Source organism: Macaca thibetana, chromosome 7 (assembly GCF_024542745.1).
Source record: "Macaca thibetana thibetana isolate TM-01 chromosome 7, ASM2454274v1, whole genome shotgun sequence".
In the NCBI taxonomy this organism is placed as follows: domain Eukaryota; kingdom Metazoa; phylum Chordata; class Mammalia; order Primates; family Cercopithecidae; genus Macaca; species Macaca thibetana.
In genome coordinates this window covers 44132301-44158395 of record NC_065584.1, presented here as the reverse complement: position 1 = coordinate 44158395, position 26095 = coordinate 44132301, and the positions used below count along the sequence as shown (strand labels likewise).

The 26095-nt window shown below is 41.7% G+C and overlaps 1 protein-coding gene and 1 pseudogene across 13 annotated transcripts in view; one reads left to right on the top strand and one right to left on the bottom strand.

The window, feature by feature from the left end:
• WDR89 (WD repeat domain 89) overlaps nt 1-26095 on the bottom strand; it is an 89616-nt gene that overhangs the window by 62841 nt on the left and 680 nt on the right. For 8 of the 13 annotated variants that reach the window (XR_007727437.1, XM_050797896.1, XM_050797890.1 and 5 more), the window contains one exon: nt 9363-9464. The gene's annotated coding sequence lies outside the window, so the exon portion shown is untranslated. Of the gene's footprint in view, nt 1-9362; nt 9465-10521; nt 10672-14729; nt 22517-26095 lie in introns of those variants that run through there. The other 5 variants (XM_050797898.1, XM_050797889.1, XM_050797887.1 and 2 more) reach the window with 3 other exon arrangements.
• LOC126960205 (uncharacterized) lies at nt 2055-2151 on the top strand (annotated as a pseudogene).

Below are 26095 nucleotides of genomic sequence, written 5' to 3'. Positions count from 1 at the left end.
GGGAGCCTGAGGTGGGTGGATTGTTTGAGCCCAGGAGTTTGAGACCAGTTTGGGCAACACAGCTAAACTCCATCTCTACAAAATTTAGCTAATTTTTGTACTTTAGAGCTACATGTACAGGGCGTGGTAAAGTGGTGGTAGTCTCAGCTACTCGGTATGCTGAGGTGGGAGAAGCACCTGAGCCCAGGGAAGTTGAGGCTGTAAGTTGAGCTGTGATTGTACCACTGCACAACAGCCTGGGTGACAGAATGAGACTCTGTCTCAATACCAAAACAAACCAACAAAAAAACAGTTCTGGAAAGGTTATGACATGACAGGCCTAGAACATAACAAATTCAGCAAAGAACAGTCATGAAGTCCCTTTCTTCATGCAGGACAGGATAGAAGGAGATAGGTGGATACATAGCCCAATAACTAATTATAATAATAAAAATAGTGATGAGTGTTATAAAAAAATAACAACATAAGGTAAGGCAAGAAAAATGAGGCAGGAAAAGCCATTTCTATTCCATCATTAAAGGAAGCTTCCCCCACGAGGTGACATCTGAGCCAAGACCAGGACAAAATGAGGGAGGCAAGGGAGTGGATTACATGGAGCAAGAGCTGCCTAGGCAGAGAGAAACAGCAAGTGGGCCAGTGTAGCTAAAGTCAGAGAAAGAAAGAAGGGTGTAGAAAATGAGATTAAAGAGGTAGCCGGAGTCAGATACCATGACTCTGTCGGTCATGGTAAGAACTCTGGATTTTATTCTCAAGTGAGAAAGAAAGCCACTGTAGGTTGAGAGCAGGTAAGAGACACTGAGAATGGGTTCCTTGGGCTGCTGCCTGGAGAACAGACCAGAGGGCAAGAGAGTATAAGTAGTTTAGAGGTTTGTGCAAAATTCTGAGAAAGAGTTATGACAGAAATGGCTGGATGTACGTCACAAATATGAAAGAATTTTCTGGTAAGACTGCAAGTGGTGTGTGAGAAGAGCAGCCAAAAATGATTCTTGTCTCAAAAAAAAAATGATTCTTAGGTTTCTGGCTTAAGCAGCAAGGTAAATATGAAATATGTTGTTGGTATTATTAATACTTTAATTACAAGCTTTTTTTTTTTTTTTTTTTTGAGACGGAGTTTTGCTCTTGTTGCCCAGGCTGGAGTACAATGGCACGATCTTGGCTCACTGCAATCTTTACCTCCCAGGTACAAGCGATTCTCCTGTCTCAGCCTCCCAAGTAGCTTTAATTACAGGCATGCTCCACCACGCCTGGCTTTTTCTTTTTTTGTATTTAGCAGAGATGGGGTTTCACCACGTTAGTCAGGCTGGTCGCGAACTCCTAACCTCAGTTGATCCACCCGCCTCAGCCTCCCAAAGTGCTGGGATTACGGGAATGCACCACTGTGCCTGGCCTAATTACAAGCTCTTCAGATAAGATGATTAACTGGACAATTTGATAATTATCCAGTTGTTTATACAGGCATTACTGATAAATTGTGGTATGTAAATATAATAGAATTCTCTTTTTTTGTTGTCTTTTTGAGACCAAGTCTTGCACTGTAACCCAGGCTGGAGTGCAGTGGAATGATCTCGGCTCACTGCAACCTCCCGGGTTCAAGTGATACTCCTGCCTCAGCCTCCCAAATAGCTGGAGTTACAGGCACCCACCACCACACCCAGCTAATTTTTGTAGTTTTAGTCGAGACGGGGTTTCACCATGTTGGCCAGGCTGGTCTCAAACCCCTGGCATCAAGTGATTCGCCCACCTCGGCCTCCCAAAGTGCTGGTATTGCAGGCATGAGCCACTGCGCCTGGCCTAGAATTCTACATAGCAATAAAAAACATACAACTGGTACATGCAACAATGTGGATGAATCTCAGAACTGGTTAGACGCCTGACACAAAAAGGTCCTACAGGATTTCATTTATATAAAGTTTAAAAAAAGGCAAAACAAATCTATAAAATGGCAGAAGTAAGAATATTAGTTATTTTGGGGGGAGATATAAACTGAGAAACAGAACAAGAGAATTCTGGGTGGTGATTACGCTCAGATGCATACATTTAAAAATAAAATTATGGTGCTCGCTTCAGCAGCATATGTACTAAAATTGGTACAATACAGATTAGCATGACCCCTGCACAAGAATTACAGTGTGTGAAACATTCCATATTTTTAGAGGCGTGTGTGTGTGTGTGTGTGTGTGTGTGTGTGTGTGTGTGAGAGAGAGAGAGAGAGAGAGAGAGAGACAGGGTCTCACTCTCTGTCACACAGGCCGGAGTGCAATGTCACAATCTTGGCTCACTGCAACGTCAGCATCCCAGGATCAAATGATCCTCTGGCCTCAGCCTACCAAGTAGCTGAGACTACAGGCATGCGCCACCATGCCTGGCTAAGTTTTGTATTTCTGTAAGAGATGGGGTTTTGCCATGTTGCCCAGGCTGGCCTCAAACTCCTGGACTCAAGCAATCTGCCCACCTCAGCCTCCCAAAGTGCTGGAATTATAAGCAGGAGGCACTGTGCCTGGCTTTTACATGTATTTTAACAAAGAAGAACATTCAGATAACAAGAAAGAATTCTTGGAAATTAAGAATAAGATAGCAGAAATACAAAATCCACAGAAGAGCGAAAAGATACGGTTAAGGAATTCTCCCAACTAAAGTAGAAGAAGAAAAAAGAAAGAATGAAATCAGAGGATTGATCAATCAATCTAAGTCAAACATCCTAAAAACGAAAAGTCCAGAAAGAAAAATAGAAAGAAACAAACAAACAAACAAACCTGAGTGTTCAGCAAAAAGGACAGCAAAAGAAAGCCATACCAAGTCACATGTATCTTGAAATTTCATAATGCTGGGGATAAAGGAAAGATTCTACAAGTGTCCATGGAGAAAAGGGGTCTCATAAAAAATCTGAAGAATAGTAACAACATCAGACTTCTCAACAGCAACCCTCAGGGAAAAAACGAATAATGGCTTGAAAACTCTGGGTCAAAATTCTCTCTAACCTGGAGTCTTTTTAGCCAGTCAAGTTAACAATGAAATGTGGGTCTAGAACAGAGATATTTTATGTGTGTGTATTTTTAAAAATCATGGAGTGAATGACTCCCTACTTTTGCCAAGCCTCAAACTGTGGAAAGAGCACCGACGGTAGGCAGGTGGTAGGGAAGAGCATGGAGAGAAACCTCCTGTTGGGGCCTGCTGAGACTGAGTAGAGCGGCGACAAGGAGAAAACCCTCCAGCATCCCAGGCCTGACACTAAGCACAAGATTGTAACAGCTCATAGCTGAAGGAATTTGAAGTTTTGGGTATGTTAATGTCAACTATAGTAACACCAAAACCCAAACCAGGCTAGATTGTTCAAACCGCAACACTGAGTCTGATAGAAGCACAGGTATCCATTTCTGAGGCTAAATACTACTTACCTTAGTCTCTACTATTCTTCTACACATGATGTACAGAATTCAATTTTAAAGAGACAGAGAAATATCAACGTTATCAAGAAATGAGGCAATAAACAGAAAACCCGGAGAACACTCAGATATATACTATATACCTACTAATAGTGTAACTATACACTCCCACTGCTTCACTTGACAAGCCTTAAAAGCAAACAAAAAAACTGAAATAATTGTGAATTGGTTATTTTTAAGCACCCCCCAAAACAGAAAACAACAAGTATTGGCAAGAATGTAAAGAAACTATAGTACAGCCAAAATGGAAAAGAGTATGAAGGTTCCTAAAAAAATTAAAAATAGGCTGGGCACCGTGGCTCACAGCTGTAATCCCAGCACTCTGGGAGGCCAAGGCAGGAGGATCACCTGACGTCAGGAGTTTGAGATCAGCCTGGCCAACATGGTGAAACCCCATCTCTAGCAAAAATACAAAAATTAGTTGGGCATGGTGGCATGTGCCTCTAATCCAAGCTACCCAGGAGGCTGAGGCAGGAGAATCGCTTGAATCTGGAAGGTGGAGACTGCAGTGAGCTGAGATCATGCCATTGCAATCCAGGCTGGCTGACAGAGTGAGACTCCATCTCAAAAAAAAAAAAAAAAAAAAAAAAAAAAAAAGAAATGCAATCAGTATGTCAAAGAGATATCTGTACTCCCAGGTTCACTGCAGCATTTTTTCACAACAGCCAAGATATAGAATCAACCTAAGTGTTCTTCAGTTGATGAATGGATACAGAAAATGTGGTGTAAAAATACAAAAATTAACCGAGCATGGTGGTGTGCACCTGTCGCCCCAGCTACTCAGGTATACATTTGTGTATATACACAATGGAATACTATTCAGCCTTAAAAAAGAATAAAATCCTGTCATTTGTGAAACAGATAAACCTGCAGGACATTATATTATAAACTAAAGTAAACCAGATATAGAAAGCCAAATATCACATGATCTCATCTAGATGTGTGCATGTATATAAAGTAAACCAGATATAGAAAGCCAAATATCACATGATCTCATCTAGATGTGTGCATGTATATAAAGTAAACCAGATATAGAAAGCCAAATATCACATGATCTCATCTAGATGTGTGCATGTATACAAACATACATATCTATATGTGAAATCTAAAACAGTCAAACCCATGGAAGCAGAGAGTAGAAAGGTGGTTAACCAGGGCTGGGAAGGAGGGAGAATTGGGGAGATGTAGATCAAAGGGTATAAAATTTCACTTGGAAAGAGGAGTAAGTTCAAGAGCTCTAATGTACAATATGGTGACTATAGTTAGTAACAACGTACTGTATACTTGAAAATTGCTAAGAGGGGGCAGGCACAGTAGCTCACGCCTGTAATCTCAGCACTTTGGGAGGCCGAGGCAGGCTGACTGCTTGAAGTCAGGAGTTTGAGACCAACCTGGCCAATATGGTAAAACCCTGTCTCTACTAAAAAAAAAAAAAAAAAAAAAAAAAAAAAAAAAATCAGTTGGGCATGGTAGCAAGTGCCTGTAGTCTCAGCTACTCAGGAGGCTAAGGCACGAAAATTACTTGAACCTGTGAGGTGGAGGTTGCAGTGAGCTGAGACTGTGCCACTGCACTCCAGCCTGGGTGACACAGCGAGACTCCATCTCAAAAAAAAAAAAAAAAAAAAAAAAAAAAAAGAAACCCGCCAAGAGTTGCTAAGAGACTAGATTTTAAGTGTTCTCACCACATCCAAAAAAATGTATGTAAGGCAGTGGGTATGTTAATTGGCTAGATCTAGTCATTCTGCAATGTATACACATATCAAAACATCTAGCTGTACACCATAAATATATACAACATTTATTTGTCAATTAAAAAATACATTTTTTGCCGGGTGCGGTGGCTCACGCCTGTAATCCCAGCACTTTGGGAGGCCGAGGCGGGCGGATCACGAGGTCAGGAGATCGAGACCATCCTGGCTAACACGGTGAAACCCCGTCTCTACTAAAAATGCAAAAAATTAGCCGGGCGAGGCGGCGGGCGCCTGTAGTCCCAGCTACTCGGGAGGCTGAGGCAGGAGAATGGCGTGAACCCGGGAGGCGGAGCTTGCAGTGAGCCGAGATCGCGCCATTGTACTCCAGCCTGGGCGACTAAGCGAGACTCTGTCTCAAAAAAAAAAAAAAAAAAAAAAAAAAAAAAAAAAAAACATTTTTTAAAAAAGAATGTGAAGAAACTGGAACCCTTATATATTGCTGGTGGAAATGTAAAATGTAGCAGCCTCTATGGAAAACACTTTGGCAGTTTCTCATAAAGCTAAACATACGTTCATGTAAAAACTTATAAATAAATTTCATAGTAGCATTATTATTATTTGAGACAAGAGTCTCACTCTGTGGCCCAGGCTGGAGTGCAGTGGGACAATCTCGCAATCTCAGGTGACTGCAACCTCTGCCTTTTGCAGCACTTTGGGAAGCTGAGGCAGGTGGATCACCTGAGGTCAGGAGTTTGAGACCAGCCTGACCAACATGGTGAAACCCCATCTCTACTAAAAATACAAACATTAGCTGGGAGTGGTGGCGGGCACCTGTAATCCCAGCTACTCAGGAGGCTGAGGCAGGAGAATCGCCTGAACCCAGGAAGTGTAGGTTGCAGGGAGATGAGATCATGCGATTGCACTCCAGCCTGGCTGGCAGAGCAAGACTGTCTCAAAAAAAAGAATTACTTCAGTCTTCGCATCAAAAACTATGCAAGCCAGAGAAGAAAGGAATGACAATTTTAAACACCGAAAGGATAGAAAAACCTACCAACACAAAACTCTATACCCAGCAATATCTTCTGAAACAGGGTATAAAACAAAGACTATCAGTCTGGTCCAAAAGTAGTGAGTTACCCAACTGATTGCTCACAGTCAGCTACAGGTCAAACTCCCTGTTCCACTCCTCCCCTCTTCTCACTACTGCACTTGATAGTCTTCAAAAAGGCAAACAAGAAATATTATCAGACAAACACAAACTGAGAAGATTCACTGCCAGCAGAACTGTTGCTGTTAAATTGTTATTCAGGCAGAAAGAGCATGATAACAAACCGAAATCCGGATTGACACAAAGAAATAAAGAACACTGGGAATGGTAAACATGAGGGTAAATACATTTTTTCCTTTTAAATTTTTCCTTAAAAGATAATTGCTGTCGAAAGTAAAAACTAGTAATAATAAACCAAGGGATTTATGACATGTCAAAGTAAAATGCATTGGCCGGGTGTGGTGGCTCACCTGAGGTCAGGAGTTCGAGAACAGCCTGGCCAACATGGTGAAACCACGTCTCTACTAAAAGTACAAAAAAAGTAGCCAGGTAGGCTGAGCGTGGTGGCTCACGCCTGTAATCCCAGCACTTTGGGAGGCTGAGGCGGGTGGATCACTTGAGGTCAGGAGTTCAAGACCAGCCAGGTCAACATGGTGAAACCTCATCTATAGAAAAATACAAACAAATTAGCTGGGCGTGGTGGCACATGCCTATAACCCCAGCTACTTGGGAGGCTGAGATAGGAGAATCGCTTGAACCCAGGGGGTGGAGGTTGCAGTGAGCCGAGATTATGCCATTGCCTTCTAGCCTGGGCAACAGAGCGAGACTTCATCTCAAAAAAAAAAAAAAAAAAAAAAAGTAGCCAGGCATGGTGGCGGGTGCCTGCAATCCCAGCTACTCGGGAGGCTGAGGCACAAGAATTGCTTGAACCTGGGAGGCGGAGGCTGCCTGAGATCAGCTCACTGCACTCCAGCCTGGGCAACAGTTCAAGACTCCATCTCTAGATAAATAAGTAAATAAATAAAATGCATGACAATAATAGTGAGAGGATGGGAGGAGGGAAGTGGAAGGATAATGTTCTAAGATTCTTAAACCATAAAATGTTATCACATTATTTGAAGCTAGATTTTAACAACTCAAAAAGGATATAATGGGCTGGGCACAGTGGCTCACGCCTATAATCCCAGCACTTTGGGTGGCCAAGGTGGGTGGGTCACTTCAACCTAGGAGTTCGAGACCAGCCTGGGCAAAATGGCAAAACTCAATCTCTACAAAAAATATAAAAATTAGCCAGGCATAGTGGCAGGTGCCTGTAGTCCCAGCTACTCAGGAGGCTTAGGTGGGAGGATCACTTGAGCGGGAGACAGAGGTGGCAGTGAACCCAGATTGCACTACTGCACTCCAGTCCGGGTGACAGAGAAAAACCAGGTCTCCAAAAAAAAAAAAAAAAAAAAAAAAAAAAAAAGCATATAGTAAACCCTAGACCAACCACTTCAAACACACACAAAAAAACTAAACAGTAAATTCACAAGCCAAAACCAATCATAGAGAAAATCCACCCAATCAAAAAGATGAAAAAAGAAATAAAGAACTGATGAGAAAAACAGAAAATACAAAAACAACTAGTAAGAAGGTAGATTTAAATCCAACTACACCTGGCCGGGCACAGTGGCTCACGCCTGTAATCCCAGCACTTTGGGAGGGTGAGGTGGGCGGATCACTTGAGATCAGGAGTCTGAGATTAGACTGGTCAACATGGTGAAACCCTGTCTCCACTAAAATTACAAAAATTAGCCAAGTGTGGTGCCATGTGCCTATAATCTCAGCTACTCGGGAGGTTGGGGCAGAAGAATCTCTTGAACCCGGGAGGCAGAGGTTGCAGTGAGCCAAGCTCACACCACTGCACTCCAGCCTGGGAGACAGAGTGAGACTCCGTCTCGGGGGAAAAGAAAAAAAAATCCAACCATACCAACAATTACGTTAAATATAAATAATATGACACCTTATTTAAAAGACAGAGATAGTCAGGATGCGAGTGGTGGAGAGACAGAAGCAAGACCCAACTACATGCTATCAAAAAGAAACCCATTTTAAATATAAAGCCATAGATAGGTTAAAAGGAAATGGATAGAAAAAAGATATACCATGCAAACATTAATAAAGAGAAAGCTGCAATGGTTTACTAATATGAGACAAATGAGAAGTCAGAACAGAGCATATTAACTCAAAATGGATCATAGACCTAAATGTAAAAGCAAGAACTACAAAACTTTTAAGAGAAAAAAGGGAGTCTATGACCTTTGGTTAGGCAAAGATCTCTTAAAATACAAAAAGTACAAACCACAAAAGAAAAGTTTGACTTAATTAAAATGTAAAACCTGCTTTGAACAGTCAAGAAAATGCAAACTACAGGCCCAGCACAGTGGCTCATGCCTACAATCCCAGCACTTTGGGAGGCCCAGGGGGGTGGATGGCTTGAGTCCAGGAGTTCAAGACCAGCCTGGGTGACATGGCAAAACCCCATCTCCATCAAAAATACAAAAATTAGCCAGGCGTGGCGGCACATGCCAATAGTCCCAGTTACTCAGGAGGCTGAGATGGAGAGATCACTTTAGCCCAGGAGGTGGAGCTTGTAGTGAGCCAAGATTGCGTCACTGCCACTTCAGCCTGGGTCACCGAGTGAGACCCTGTCTCAAAAAAACAAAACAAAACAAAAAAGCCCACAACAAAACAAACAAAAATAAATATTAAAAAAAAAAACAGAAAATTAAAAAAAAGAAAATGCCAACTACAGACTGGGAGACCATATTTGCAAATCACAATCTGATAAAGTTGCTATATCCACAATACATAAAGAATTCTTGCAACCAAATTATAAGACAAATAATTCAATTAAAACATGGGAAAATATTTGAAGAGATACTTCACCAAAGAAAATAAATGAATGACAAATAAGAACGAGAAGCTCAATAATATTAGTCATCAGAGATATGCAAATTATATTAATAATTACCTATTATTACACATTTGCTAAAATGCCTACAATTAAAAAGAACTAACAATACCAAGTTCTGGCAAAAATGCAAAAGTAACAGGAACTTTCATACACTGATGGTAAAATGTTATAGCCACTTTGGAAAGTGGTTTGGCAGTTTGTTTAAAAGTTAAATACATACTTACCCAGTAATCCCACTTTTAGGTATTTACTCAAGAGAAATGACAACTTATGTCCATACAAACACCTGTACACGTGTTCATCACCATTTTATTTGTAACAAATACCTAGAAAAAACCCCAGAAATATGGGTAAGCTTAAGCACAGAAAAAATAAACAACAAAGACCCTCCCTCCCCCAGAAATAACTGTCATCTACTGAATGGAAAAACAAACTGTGGCATATACATATAATGGACTCTGACTCTGCAATAAAAAAGGAACCAGAGATACATGCAACTTAAAAGAGTATATATTGTATGATTCCATTTAAATAACATTCTGGAAAAAGCAAAATGATAGGAACTGGTTGTTAGGGGCTGAGGTTGTTGGGAGGGCATTGATGATTAAGGGGCACAAGGAAACTTTCTGCGTGATGAAAATATTCTATATCTTAATCAGGGTGCTGGTTACACAACTGTGTAGGTACACACACGTGTCAACTCATCAAACTACATACTTACAAAGTTTAAAAAGGTAAATTTTATTGAATGTAAATTATACTTCAACAAACCTGATCTCCCATGCCCAAAGGCAAACAAAACATAAAAATCATAGTCAAGGCCGGGCGCGGTGGCTCAAAAATCCCAGCACTTTAGTCGGATCAAAGGTCAGGAGATCGAGACCATCCTGGCTACGGCGAAACCCCGTCTCTACTAAAAACACAAAAAATTAGAGGTGGCGGCGTGGTTATCTGTGAGGCAGGAGAATGGGAACCTGGGAGGCAGAGCTTGCAGTGAGCTGAGATCTGGGTCAGCCTGGGCGACAGAGAGAGACTCCGTCTCAAAAAAAAAAAAAAAAAAAAAAAATCATAGTCAAAACTAATGTATGATGATAGAAATTTTTTTATCTGTTTTTTGACTGGGATCCAAGAGGTTTCTTTTTTTTTTTTTGAGACAGAATCTCAACTCTGTCGCCCAGGCTGAAAGTGCAGTGGCACGATGGCTCACTGCAACCTCCGTGCCCCGCCTTGGTTCAAGCAATTCTCCTGCCTCAGCCTCCTGAGTAGCTGGGATCACAGGCGCCCACCGCCATGCTCAGCTAATTTTTGTATTTTTAGTAGAGAAAGGGTTTCACCACATTGGCCAAGCTGTCTCGAACTCCTGACCTCAGGTGATCCACCCACCTTGGCCTCCCAAAGTGCTCGGATCACAGGTGTGAGCCACCGCGCCCCGCCTCAAGAGGCTTCTTGGGTGCTGGTACCAATTTGAGTGTCGTTGGCACAGATGTCTTCAGTTTGTAAAAGTTCACCGAGCTCTACCCCAGACTTGTAGACCTTACAGTAGTTATATTTTAATAAATAAGTACAAAAAAAAATAATTAGTGCTATTTTAACTGATCATTGTAGAAAATGTGGAAAATCACATTTTAAACACAAAGAAGCAAAACATACAATTTTGGAGTAGAAGAGTACTTTTTCTTTTTTTTTTTTTTGAGACAGAGTCTAGCTCTGTCACCAGGCTGGAGAGCAGCAGCGCGATCTCAGCTCACCGCAACCTCTGCCTCCCGGGTTCAAGCGATCCTCCTGCCTCAGCCTCCCGAGTAGCTGAGATTACAAGCATGTGCTGCCACAGCCAGCTAATTTTTGTATTTTCAGTAGAGATGGGGTTTCACCATGTTGGCCAGGATGGTCTTGATCTCCTGACCTCATGATCCATCCACCTCAGCCTCCCACAGTGCTGGGATTACAGGCGTGAGCCACCGCACCTAGCCAAAGAGGACTTTTAAAGCAAAACTGGAACCCAGATGCCATGAAGGCAAAAAGTGAGAGATCTGATTAGACAAAAACATAACTAAAATAAGGTAAAATATATTGAAAATATAGTTAAAAGAAAACTGAAATTGGAAGAAAATTTTCATAACACACAATTAAGGGTTAATACCCTTACTATGCAAGGAATTTATCTGAACATAAAATAATAGCTAAAAGAAGCAGTAAGTCATAAAAGGGAAAATTCAAATGAACAAGAAACGAAAAAAGATGTTCAATCTCGGCCAGGCGTGGTGGCTAATGCCCATGATCCCAGCACTTTGGGAGGCCAAGGTGGGCAGAACACGATCACATGAGCTCAAGAGTTTGAGACCAGCCTGGCCAACACGGCAAAATCCCATCTCTACTAAAAATACAAAAATGAGCTGGGCGTAGTGGTGCACACCTGTAATCCCAGCTGCTTGGGAGGCTGAGGCATGAGAATGGCTTGAGCCCGGGAGGCGGAGATTGCAGAGACAAGATCACACCACTACATTCCAGTCTGGGCTACAGAGTGAGACTGTCTCAAAAAAAAAAAAAAAAAAAAAAAAAAAAAAGTTCAATATTACTAACAGTTGAGGAAATAAGATGCCATTTTCACCTATCAGGTTGGCAAAAATTAAAAACATTGATAACATCAATGCTGATGGGGTATGGGGAAATGGGCATTTGTAAACATTCTAGGCTGGGCACGGTGGCTCACACCTGTAATCCCAGAACTTTGGGAGGCCAAGGCAGGAGGATCGCTTTGAGACCAGGAGTCTGAGACCAGCCTGGGGAATCACAAAGAGATCCCGTCATTACAAAAAATACAAAAATTAGCTGGGTGTGATGGCGTACACCTGTAGGCCCAGCCACTCAGGAAGCTGAGGTTAGAAGACCACTAGAGGCTAGGAGTTCCAGGCTGCAGTGAGCTATGACTGTGTCAATGCACTCCAGCTTAGGTGACAGAATGAGACTTTGTCTCTAACACACACACACGCGCACACACACACACACACACACTCTTTCTCTCCTTCTGTTAAAGTTTTTGACAAGTTTTTTTTTGTTTTTTTTTTTTTTTTTTTTTGAGACGGAGTCTCGCTGTGTCGCCCAGGCTGGAGTACAGTGGCCGGATCTCAGCTCACCGCAAGCCCCACCTCCCGGGTTTACGCCATTCTCCTGCCTCAGCCTCCCGAGTAGCTGGGACTACAGGCGCCCGCCGCCACCTCGCCCGGCTAGTTTTTTGTATTTTTTAGTAGAGACAGGGTTTCACCGGGTTAGCCAGGATGGTCTCGATCTCCTGACCTCGTGATCCGCCCGTCTCGGCCTCCCAAAGTGCTGGGATTACAGGCTTGAGCCACCGCGCCCGGCCAGTTTTTGACAAGTATTCTGGTACTATATAATAAAACTAGAAATATGTGTCTCCTTGAATCCAACAATCTCCCATAAGTATCTACCCAAAATTAAATATATGTGTATGTAAGGAAGGATATTTATTATAGAATCGTAATAACCAAAAAAAGCCTAACACCCTGAATCTCCATTAATTGGGAAGTGGTCGAATTAGAGTACTGCCACATAAAACAACATTAAGTAGCTTTTATAAAAAAATTAAAGTCCATTGTTTACCTTAGGGTTCACTTTTCGTTTTGTACAGTTCTATGGGTTTTGACAAATACATGTAAGGAATACACCATTATAAAATTTTCGCCACCCTAAAAATCCTGTGTTCTGCCCATTCATCCCTCTGCTCACCCTGAACCTTTATCAGCCATTGATCTTTTTACTGTCTCTTTAGTTTTGCCTTTTCCAGAATGTCAAATAGTTAGAATCATAAGGCGAGTGGCCTTTTCTGGTTTCCTTCACAAAGATATAAACACAGAGTTCCTCTACGTCTTTCAGTGTCTTAAAAGCTCATTTCTTCTTATAACTGAGTATCACTGAATTAAATTCCACTGTATGAAAAAAAAAAATTCAGCTGGGTATGGTGGCACATGCCTGCAGTCCCAGCTACCAGAAAGGTGAGGTAGGAGGATCACTTGAGCCCAGGAGGTCGAGTAGAGAAAGTTATTTCAATACTTGACTGGAAATTTTAATAACTTTTTTGATTAAATTTCTCTAACAGGCTGAGTACAGTGGCTCATGCCTGTAAGCCCAGCACCTTGGGAGACTCAGATGGGAGGATCCCTAGAGCCCAGGAGTTTGAGACCAGTCCAGGCAACATAGTGAGATCCCATTCTCTACAAAAAGTTTAAAAATCAGCCAGACGTGCTGGTGTGCACCTGTCATCTCAGCTACTTGGGAGCTGAGGAGGAAAGATTGCTTAAGCCTGGGAAGTTGAGGCTATGCGATCAATCAGGTGAGCCATGATCACTCCAGTCCAGGCAACAGAGCAAAATCTAGTCTCAAAAAAAAAAAAATCTAAAATAGTTTAAAAACTTAGTTTCTTTTTTAGAATTTATAACTTTACTCATAAAATATCTGAAGAGAATTTTTGCTGACCAAAGAAATGCTATAATTTTGTTCCAACAGTTTTACTGAGTTGACTGTTATTCTGAGGCTGCAACATTCATCATTCAACTCAGCTATAAAGAAATAAATATATAACAAGAAGAATGGCAAGCTCTATGATGAAAAATAAACGAGAGTTTAAGGTATGTAACATGATGAGAAGAGAGAAGATGAGGTCAAGATCTTTTAGATAAGATGGCTAGGACAGACCCTAGAGATGTAACATCTGGGGAGACACCCTAATTTAAAAAGTGAGCAATGCAAATCTCTGGAGAAGTAGCTGTGATCCTAGCAATTTGATGTCAACCTTAAGAAAAAAATAATAATAAAAGGCAGGCCACTGGCCGGGTGCGGTGGCTCATGTCTGTAATCCCAGCACTTTGGGAGGCCGAGGTAGGACTGCCTCAGCCTAGGAGTTTGAGACCAGCCTGGGCAACATGGTGAAACCCTATCTCTACCAAAAACACAAAAAATTAGCCAGGCATGGTGAGGTGCATGCCTGTAGTCCCAGCAACTTGGGAGGCTAAGGTGGGAGGATTGCTTGAGCCTGGGAGGCTGAGGCTGCAGTGAGCCAAGATGGCGCCTACACTCCAGCCTAGGTGACAGTGTGAGACCCTGTCTCAAAAAAAAAAAAAAAAAAAAAAAAAGGATGTTTGCCTGTAGTAAGGACTTTACACAAACTCTTACTAGTCAAAGTTTCAAATACTGCCTCTCCATCCCTGGTGATGTCCTAAATGTTCTTCCCTTTATCACTTTCTTGGGTTCCCTTCTCCTTGAATCCCACTGCAACCCAAGCTTAGCAGAATGTTTAATAATTAAACACTAGTGTTAGGCACTCTTCTAGGTGCTAGAGAGACAGTGATAACTAGAACTTGATTCTGCCCTCAAAGTGTTAGTGGATTCAGGAACATTTGTGTCTTTCCATTTTGAAATGTTAATTTTGCATATACCGGATCAAAAGCCTTTAGTAATTACTTCCAGATCTTTATCTACAAATTTCATGTCTTTAATCTCTTTCTGAAGCTCTAGTATTGTTAAATGCCTGCTACATGTGCTGCCAGAACTTAAAATTCAGATTATCCAAAATTTACTTCATTAGCTTCTCTCTTCAACCCATGCTCCCAATTTCCGTGAATGATAGCAAAGTCTGACAATCAGTGGTTCTTCCTTTCTCCCTCAGGAACAGTTTACTTTCTTGGCTTGGCATTCAGGATCTTCCACAATCCACAATGTCTGTTACTCATGAGCTCTGTGGCTTTGTCAAAATGATCTGGTCACTGAACATCTGGATATGCTGAATATGAGGAAGGACAGGCCTGAAAAGTAGTGGAAGCAAGGGAAAAAGAGAAAGTTTGGTATTGCTGATCACAATGCTGGATGGGAAAGGAGATGATGTTGAAGAAAGCAGCAGGGCAGATCTTAAGAATTTTCTATCTTGTCTACCCAACTAAAATGTCAAGCTTTCTTTTTTTATTTCTTCTCACAGAACCAATTCAGTAAGAAAGGAGTTAGAACATTCAATGGGTTATAGGGAATGACTAAAGCAGTATCTTATTTTAACCTAGGGCAGCTATGTTAAACTATTTGAATAAATAAATGAACTGGAAGGGGTTGGTGGCAAAAATATTACATACTCAGAGTCATATACACATTTTTTTTTTCTTGAGATGGAGTCTCACTTTGTCACCCGGGCTGGAGTGCAATGGCGTGATCTTGGCTCACTGTAACTGCCCAGGTTCAAGCGATTTTCCTGCCTCAACCTCCCAAGTAGCTGCGACTATAGGCATATGCCACCAAGCCCAGCTAATTTTTGTATTTTTAGTAGAGACAGGGTTTCGCCATGTTGGCCAGGCTGGTTTCAAACACCTGACATCAGGTGGTCCACCCACCTCGGCCTCCCAAAGTGCTGGGATTACAGGCGTGAGCCACTGCGCCCAACCCAGAGTCACATACTCAATTGCTCACATTTACAATGTAGAAGATAGATTTAAATAGGGAGAGGTAAGGCTGAAGGTTGGGAGACCATAAAGGTCATTAAAAAGTCCAGACAAGAGGTGCATGCCACCATGCCTCAGCTAATTTTTTAATATTTTTTTTTTGTAGACACAGGTCTCACTATGCTGCCAGAGCTGGTCTTAAAAATCCTCTGGCCTTAGCCTCCCAAAGTGCTGGGATTATAGGTGGGAACCACTGGGCCCAGCCTGTACGGTCTATTTCAAAACAGATAGGAGAGGACTGTTGCATGTTCTCACCACAAAGTGATCAACATGTGAGATGATGGATACACTAATTAACTTGATTTGATCATTACACAAAGTATATGTATATCAAAACATCACACTATACCCCAGAAATATGTACATTATGTGTCAACTAAAAATCAAACTAAAAGAGATAATGGAGTTCCCAACAGTAGGAATGGGAAAAAAAGGTAAATTTGAGAAACATTTTTCTTTTCTTTTTTTTGCTTCTATTCACTATCAATACTATATTATAGTTTGACAATTTATGTATTTATTTACACAGAGTCTTACTCTGTGGCCCAGGCTGGAGTGTAGTGGTGCAACTGCCACTCACTGCAGCCTCAACCTCCCAGGCTCAAGCGATTGTGCCACCTCAGCCTTCCAAATAGCTGAAAATACAGGTGCACACAACCATGCCTGGCCAATTAAAAAAAAAAGCTTTAAAAAAAAAATTTTTAGTACAGATGAAGTCTTGCTATGTTGCTCAGGCTGTTCCCGAACTCCTGAGCTCAAGTGATTCTCCTGCCTCAACCTCCCAGCCTCTCATACCTGGGATTACAAATGTGAGCCACCACACCTGGCCAGAGAAATATTCAGGAAGTTAACATTAGTGAAGCCTGGCACTGACTCGATTTGCAGGCACTGGGGAGGAGCAGGTGGAGAAGGAATCCAGTCTGATTCTTGCATTAGATGACCAAGCGGAGCTGAGTCAGAAAGTGAATCCAGGCCAGGTGCGGTGACTCATGCCTGTAATCCCAGCACTTTGGGAGGCCTAGGCAGGCAGATCACCTGAGGCCAGGAGTTTGAGACCAACCTGGCCAACATGGCGAAAACCCATCTCTACTAAAAATAGAAAAATTAGGCGGGTGTGCTGGGACATGCCTGTAATCCCAGCTACTTGGGAGGCTAAGACAGGAGAATTGCTTGAACCTGGGAGGTGAAGGTTGTAGTGAGCCGAGATGGCGCCACTGCACTCCAGCCTGGGCGATAGAGCGAGACTCTGACTCAAAAAAAAAAAAAAAAAAAAAAAAACCAAAATAAGAAAATGGGGGAAAAAATAAAGAAATGCCTTAGTTTTACTCATATAAGCTTGAGGGACTTCTGGGGATGGCCAAGGGCAAATGTGCAGCAAACATTTGTATATATCAGTCTATAACTCAGAGGGAAAGTATGGGATTCTGTTATCAGTCTATAGGAAGTATCAGCAATTAAAAACTAGGAAAGTAGGCCAGGCATGGGGGCTCATGCCCGTTATCCCAGCACCTTGGGAGGCCGAGGTGGGTGGATCACCTGAGGCCAGGAGTTCAAGACTAGGCTGGCCAACATGGTGAAACCTGTCTCTACTTTAAAAAATACAAAAATTAGCTGGGTGTGGTGGCACAAACCTGTACTCTCAGCTACCAGGGAGGCTAAGGCATGAGAATCAGTTGAACCCGGGAGGCAGAGATTGCAGTGAGCCGTGATCACACCACTGCACTCCAGCCTGGATGATAGAGCAAGACTCCGTCTCAAAACAAACAAAAAACAAAACAAACAAACAAAAATACCAAACTAGGAAACTGGATGTGCCTGCTACAGATGAATTATACCGAATGATAACAAGCAGCAGGCCAAGCATCCTATAATAGAGAAAAATGAAAGAAGAATGGGAAGAAAACCAGAAAAGTAGCCAAATGACAGCTAATACTAACTGATCATTACCATTCTAGGTTACTATGTCAGCCTCTTCACATGAATTGCTTCACTGAACCCTCCCCAAAACTCTAAAAGATAGTCCTCTTATTACAATGTTTTAGATAAGGAAGCTGAGACAGGTATTGCATGATAGCTGAGAATGGGTGTAGAGTCTGACTGCCAGAGCGCAAATCCTGGCTTTACAAGCTATATGTTTCAGTTTCCTATAGTTTAAACAGGAGATAGCAATATCAAGGCCATAGGGTTTCATAAATTAATTACCACGTTAAGTGCTCAGAGTGGTACCTGGTGCAAAAGCAGCACTCAAATACCACTAGGTGGGAGTATAGAGAATGTCAAAGAAATGCAATATGTAGTGTCAAATGATAACCTGCAGAATAAACTAGTATTTGACCGGATTTCTACCCCTTTTATATATAAATATGTGTGTAAGTATATATATATTTATGTACGTGTATAGACTAGATGCTTCCAAGGTGAATTCACAATACAAATGTTCCCCTAAAAATGCTACCCTAATTCATCAAGCAGAAAGACACTTCAACATATTAATGATTTTTTAAATTTCCACTGTTAATTGGTAAATGAAATAAGATTAAGCCTGAATGAGGCTTTTTCTGACAATGGATAGTTTATAATCATGTAAACATATCTCTCAAGACAATAAAGCAATATTTTAAATATTTATTGACAGCTACAGACTCTGTTTTGCATTTTGAGGCTGATTCACTATTTAATTTTCCAAATGAAGAGACCATTCAAAAGGCCTACATTGAAAGAGAAATCAAAACAAATCCCTAAACGTAAATATTTACAGCCTGTATAATACTCATGTAAAGATACAGCAGAACTAGTTCTTTTAACCACTTTGGTGTTATAATCTGGGAAGATCAGAACCTACTAAGTTCTAAACTCATTTCCTCTCTACTGAACACAGTAAAAGACCCTGATCTCAGAGAAATAACAAACAAAAGGCTTAATTATTGAACTATCCAGAAAAAAATGGACATTAAGAGGATAAAAAGTTCACATGTGCTTTACAGATCAGATTATGAAGGATAAAAAGAACTGAAAATCAGCTATAACTTACTAAACTTAAGAATTAGACTTAAGATATCAAATTGTTTTAAAGGTTGCCTTCCCGGCCCTTGGCATTGATTACTACTGCCATCTAGCAGGAGGTCCAAAAATTAAAATTATGAGAACTGTAAAAAATCATAAGGACATAATTCCAATCTCCAAATAGAAAGATGTTTAACATATTAATAATTACTTAAATTTCAGGCTGGACACAGTGACTCACACCTAAAAACCCAACACTTTGTGAAGCCGAGGCAGGTGTATCACTTCAATCCAGGAGTTTGAAACCAGCTTGGCCAACATGGCAAAACCTTGTCTCTGCTAAAAACACAAAAACTGGCCAGGGGCAGTGGCTCACACCTGTAATCCCAGCACTTTGGGAGTCCAAGGCGGGTGGATCACCTGACATCAGGAGCTCGTTACCAGCCTGACCAACACAGTGAAATCCTGTCTCTACTAAAAATACAAAAATTAGCTGGGCCTTGTGGTGGGTGCCTGTAATCCCAGCTACTCAGGGGGATGAGGCAGGGAGAACTGCTTGAACCAGGAGGCAGAGGTTGCAGAGAGCCGAGATCATGCCACTGCAATCCAGCCTAGGTGACAGAGCGACATTCCCTCTCAAAAAGAAAAAAAAAAAAAAAAAGAAGTGAAGGGAGAAATATTCAAGGAAATATATAGCTTAAAGAAAAAACAAGGCCAGGTGTTGTGGCTCACGCCTGTAATCCCAATACTTTCAGAGGCTAAGGGAGGCAGATTGCCTAAGATCAGGAGTTCCAGACCAGCCTGGCCAGCATGATGAAACCCCGTCTCTACTAAAAATACAAAATTAGCCAGGCATGGTCGCGCATGCCTATAATCCTAGCTACTTGGGAAGGCTGAGGCAGGAGAATTGCTTGAACCCAGGAGGCGGAGGTTGCAGTTAGCCAAGATCACACCATTGCACTGCAGCCTAGGCAACAAAAGCGAAACTCCATCTCAAAAAATAAATAAATAAATAAAATTTAAAAATAAAAAAATAAATCAGCTGGACATGGTAGTGCACACTTGTTGTCCCAGCTACTTGGGAGGCTGAGGCAGGAGAATGCTTGAACCCAGGAGGTGGCGGTTGCAGTGAGCCAAGATTCCAGCCTGGATACAGAGCAAGACTCCGTCTCAAAAAAAAAAAAAAAAAAAAAAAAAAAGTTCAGGACCAGATGGATTCACAGCAGAATTCTACCAGACATTCAAAGAATTGGTACCAATCCTTTTGACACTATTCTACAAGATAACGAAGGAACTCTCCCTAATTTATTCTATGAAGCCAGTATACCAAAACCAGGAAAGGACATAACCAAAAAACAAAACTACAGACCAATACCCTTGATGAACATAGATGCTAAGATCCTTAACAAAATACTAGCTAACTGAATCCAACAACATATCAAGAAGATAATCCTCCATGATCAAGTGGGTTTCATACCAGGGATGCAGGGATGGTTTAACATACCCAAGTCAATAAATGTGATACACCACATAAACAGAATTAACAACAAAAATCACATGATCATCTCAATAGATGCAGAAAAAGCATTTGACAAAATCCAGCATCATTTTATGACTAAAACTGTCAGCAAAATCAGCATATAAGGGACATACCTTAATATAATAAAAACCATCTATGACAAACCACAGCCAACATAATACTGAATGGGGAAAAGTTGAAAGCATTCCCTCTGAGAACTGGAACAAGACAAGGATGCCCACTCTCACCACTCCACCTCAACATAGCACTGGAAGTCCTAGCCAGAGCAATCAGACAAGAGAAAGAAATAAAGGGCATCCAAATCAGTAAAGGAGAAGTCAAACGGTCACTGTTTGCTGAAGACATGGTCAATTACCTTGAAAACTCTAAGGACTCCTCCAGAAAGCTCCCAGAACTGATAAAAGAATTCAGCAAAACTTCTGGATACAAGATTAATGTACACAAATCAGTAGCTCTTCTATATAGTCAATAGCAACCAAGCAGAGAATCAAATCAAGAACTCCACCCCTTTCACAATAGCTGCAAAAAAACCCAAAAACAAAAAACTTAGAAATACACCTAACAGGCTGGGCTGTGGCTCAAGCCTGTAATCCCAGCACTTTGGGAGGCCAGGGCACGTGGATTACTTGAGGTCAGGAGTTCGAGACCAGCCTGGTCAACATAGTGAAACCCCATCTCTATCAAAAATACAAAAAATCAGCCAAGCATGGTGGTGCACGCCTGTAGGCCCAGCTACTTGGGAGGCTCATGCAGGAGAACTGCTCAAACCCGGGAGGTGGAGGTTGCAGTGAGTCGAGATCGTGCCACTGCACTTTAGCCTGGGCAACAGAGCAAGGTTCCATCTCAAAAAAGAAAGAAGAAGAAAAAAAAGAATATACTTAACAAAGGAGTTGAAAGACCTCTACAAGGAAAACTACAAAACACTGCTGAAAGAAATCATAGACAACACAAACAAATGGAAACACATCCCATGTTCATGGACGGGTGGAATTAGTATTGTGAAAAAGACCATGCTGTCAAAAGCAATGTATAAATTCAATGCAATCCCCATCAAAGTACCACCATCATTCTTCACAGAACTAGAAAAAAAAATCCTAAAATTCATATGGAACCAAAAAGGAGCCTGCAAAGCCAAAGCATGACTAAGCAAAAAGAACAAATCTAGAGGCATCACACTAACTGATTTCAAACTATACTATAAGGCCACAGTCACCAAAACAGCATGGCACTGGTATAAAAATAGGCACACAGACCAATGGAAGAGAATAGAGAACCCAGAAACAAACCCAAATACTTACAGCCAACTGATCTTCGACAAAGCAAACAAAAACATAAAGTGGGGAAAGGACACCCTTTTCAACAAATGGCGCTGGGATAATTGGCTAGCCACATGTAGGAAAAATTAAACTGGATCCTCATCTCTCACCTTATACAAAAATAAACTCAAGATAGATTAAGGACTTAAACCTAAGACCTGAAACTAAAAATTCTAGAAGATAACATTGGAAAAACCCTTCTAGACATTGGCTTAGGCAAGGATTTCATGACCAAGAACCCAAAAGCAAATGCAATAAAAACAAAGATAAATACCTGGGACCTAATTAAACTAAAGAGACTTTGCACAGCAAAAGGAACAGTGAGCAGAGTCAACAGACAACCCACAGAGTGGGAGAAAATCTTCACAATCTATACATCTGACAAAGGACTAATCCAGAATCTACAACAAACTCAAATCAGTAAGAAAAAACCAAGCCCATCACAATGTGGGTAGGCTAAGGACATGAAGAGACAATTCTCAAAAGAAGATACACAAATGGCCAACAAACCTATGAAAAAAATGCTCAGCATCACTAATCATCAGGGAAATGCAAATCGACACCACAAAGTGATACCACCACACTCCTGCAAGAATGGCCATAATTGAAGAATCAAAAAACAGTAGATGCTGGCATGGATACAGTAAACAGGGAACACTTCTGCATTACTGGTAGGAATGCAAACTACTACAACCACTATGGAAAACAGTATGGAGATTCCTTAAAGAATTAAGAAGTAGAACTAACATTTGATCCAGCAATCCCACTACTGGGGATCTACCCAGAGGAAAAAAGTCATTATTTGAAAAAGATATTTGCACACGCATGTTTATAGCAGCACAATTCACAACTGCAAAATCATGGAACCAACCCAAATGCCCATCAATCAACAAGTGGATAAAGACACTGTGGGGTGTGTGTGTGTGTATACACATGTGTGTATATATAATGGAATACTACACAGCCATAAAAAGGCATGAATTAATAGAATTTGCCATGACCTGGATGAGATTGGAGACTATTATTCTTTTTTTTTTTTTTTTTTTTTTTGAGACGGAGTCTTGCTCTGTAGCCCGGGCTGGAGTGCAGTGGCCGGATCTTGCCATGCAAGCTCCGCCTCCCGGGGCCATTCTCCTGAGCCTCCGGAGTTGGCTGGGACTACAGGCGCCCGCCACCTCGCCCGACTAGTTTTTTGTATTTTTAGTTATGGTCTCGATCTCTACCTCGTGATCCGCCCGTCGGCCTCCCAAAGTGCTGGGATTAACTCACCGCGCCCGGCCTGGAGACTATTATTCTAAGTGAAGTAACTCAGGAATAGAAAACCAAACATTATATGTTCTCACTGATATGTGGGAGCTAAGCTATGAGGACACAAAGGCGTAAGAATGATACAATGGACTTTGAGGACTTGGCCGGGGGTGGGGGGTCAAGGGATTAAAAGACTACAAATATGGTGCAGTGTATACTGCTCAGGTGATAGGTACACCAAAATCTCACAAATCATCACTAAAGAACTTACTCATATAACCAAATACCACCTGTACCCCAATAACTTATGGAAAAATAATTTTTTTTTTTTTTATACAGTCTCCCTCTGTTGCCCAGGCTGGAGTGCAGTGGCACGATCTCGGCTCACTGCAACCTCCAACTCCCAGGTTCAAGTGATCCTCCTGCTTCAGCCCCCCTAGTAGCTAGGACTACAGGCACGCACCACCATCCCCGGCTAACTTTTGTATTTTAAGTAGAGACAGGGTTTCGCCATGTTAGCCAGGCTGGTCTCAAACTCCTGACCTCAGGTGATCCACCTGCCTCGGCCTCCCGAAGTGCTGGGATTACAAGCGTGAGCCACTGTGCTTGGCCAAAAAATAATTTTTTTAAAAAAGTCACTGCCCCCTCCAAAAAGGAAAATTACAAGAAGCTACATTAGCTGGGCACTGTGTTGCATGCCCATAGTCCCAACTACTCAGGGGGCTTAGGTGGGAACATCACTGGAGCCCAGGAGTTTGAGTCCAGCATAGGTAACACAGTGAGACCCCCAACTCTACAAATAAATTTAAAAGTAAAATAGTAATGAAACTACAGAATAAACAGTCTCTTCTCTAGAACAGCAATGCTTTGATATAATTCAAAACGCATCAACTATGAACATATAAAACTGAATGCAGAAGTCACAAACAATTTTAAATTATAAGATTAGAATTCAAAGAAATTTTACTTTTCTAAAGCATTAATTTAGGCTTTGTTTCCAAATATCACAGGAATATTCATTTACCTTTGTTATTAAAGATATTCCAGTGGAAGTTGGAGAAGCTCCAACCTATGGTGACTTAGGTTATTTTCACAGGAATAAAAATGTCTAACTCAGCAACCATTTACTGTGAATTTCTTTTTCTCTTATAGTCCCTATGAAACTTTACGGCATAGGATGTTTTACTCTTCTTTATACCTTCCTGTGGTAGGTTGAACATTGGCCCTCAAAGATACATAGGTCTTAATTCCTGGAACCTATGACTGTTTCATGATATGAAAAAAGGGGCTTTACAAAAGTATCGAGATGGAAAGAGTATCCCTGATTATCTGGGGGGTCCTTAATATAAGTGTCCTCATAAGAGAGGCAGAGGGAGATGTGACTACAGATGAGAAAGTGATATGATGATAGAGTGATGTGCTGTGTGGAAAAGAGACACAAGCCAAGGAAGACAGGCAGCCACTACAAGCTGAAAAAGGTAAGGAAATGGATCTTCCTCTCAGAGCCTCCAGAAGGAATTGGGCCTGCAACACTTTGACTTTAGCCCAGTGAAACTGATTTCATACTTTTTTTTTTTTTTTTTTTTTTGAGACTGAGTCTGGCTCTGTCGCCCAGGCTGGAGTGCGGTGGCCGGATCTCAGCTCACTGCAAGCTCCGCCTCCCGGATTCACGCCATTCTCCTGCCTCGGCCTTCCTAGTAGCTGGGACCACAGGCGCCCGCCACTTCGCCCGGCTAGTTTTTTGTATTTTTTAGTAGAGACGGAGTTTCACCGTGTTAGCCAGGATGGTCTCGATCTCCTGACCTCGTGATCCGCCCGTCTCGGCCTCCCAAAGTGCTGGGATTACAGGCTTGAGCCACCGCGCCCGGCCCTGATTTCATACTTCTGACCTCCAGAACTAAAAGAGAATAAATGAGGCCGGGCATGGTGGCTTATACCAGTAATGCCAGAACTTTGGGAAGCCAAGGTGGGAGGACTGCTTGAGCCCAGGAGTTTGAGACCAGCCTAAGCAGCATAGTGAGACCTCATCTCTACAAAAAAAAAAAAAAAAAAAAAAGGAAGAGGTAACTCTCTTGAGTACATCTGCACTCCCCTTTCTTGAGTGTGTACTTTTCACCAAAGGGGAAAAAAAAAGAAACAAAGGCAGAAAGAATAAATGTGTGTCATTTGAAGTCACTAAATTTGTTGTAATTTGTGACAGTAGCTATATGAACTAAATACAGCCTTCTGACAGTTTAGCAATATCTGTACATAATCTGCCCTAAAATACTGAACAGAATTAACATAAAGACCATTCCAGTTCAGATTTATCAAAATTCTCCTGTATTTTCTACCGAGTAAATGAAAAGATCTTAAATACACAGAAATCACTGAAAATGTAGTTCTTTAAAGCACATAGGGAAAAAGCAAAAAAGCAGTAGTATCTTCAGTCGTATTTGTAGTTCATAGTGTCAGTCGCAGAAAAAGTAGTCATGACTTCAGTACAAAAACACAACTCAAAAACTTCATGGGTTTGGCACAGTGGCTCGTGTGTAATCCCTGCCACTTGGGAGGCTGAGGCAGGAGGATCACTTGAGCCCACAAGTTCGAGGCTGCAGTGAGCTAAGACTGCGCCACCGCAGTCCCGTCTGGAGAAACACCCTGCATGGATCATAATACAAAGTGAGAGAAAAGAACCCACAAAGTACTTACATGGGCTTGATTTTACTTTTGCTTTACAATAGCTACAGCAATCTAAGGTAAGAATACAAACCAGATACGTAACATAGCTGCACTCACAGGGAATACTTTCCTGAATACTCAGCAAAAAGATAAGCGGTCCATAAATGTTTCAGAGGATTTCTCACTTAAACCGTACTTGACTGCAAGTTACTACTGTTTTACTCGGCCATAGCTTTTAGTGACTTTTTAAACAATTTCAAAAAGTAAAGTCACTACTGTTTTACTCGGCCAGGCTTTTATTGACTTTTTAAGTAATTTCAAATTACTAAAGAAAACGGCCGGGCACGGTGGCTCACGCCTATAATCCCGGCACTTTGGGAGACAAAGGCGGGTGAATCTCCTGAGGTCAGGAGCCTGACCAGAATGGTGAAACCCCGACTCTACTAAAAACACAAAAATTAGCCGGTCGTGGTGCCAAAAGCCTATAAACTCGGCTACTCGGGATGCTGAGGCTGGAGAATCGCTTGAACCCGGGAGGCGGAGGTTGCAGTGAGCCGAGATCGCCCCACTGCACTCCCGCCTGAGCGACAGAGTGAAACTCCATCACGAAAAAGAAAAGAAAAGAGAGAAAAACAGGAGCAACATTTTACAAGTTATACCATCTTTTAATTTTACATCCATGGAAGCTGAAG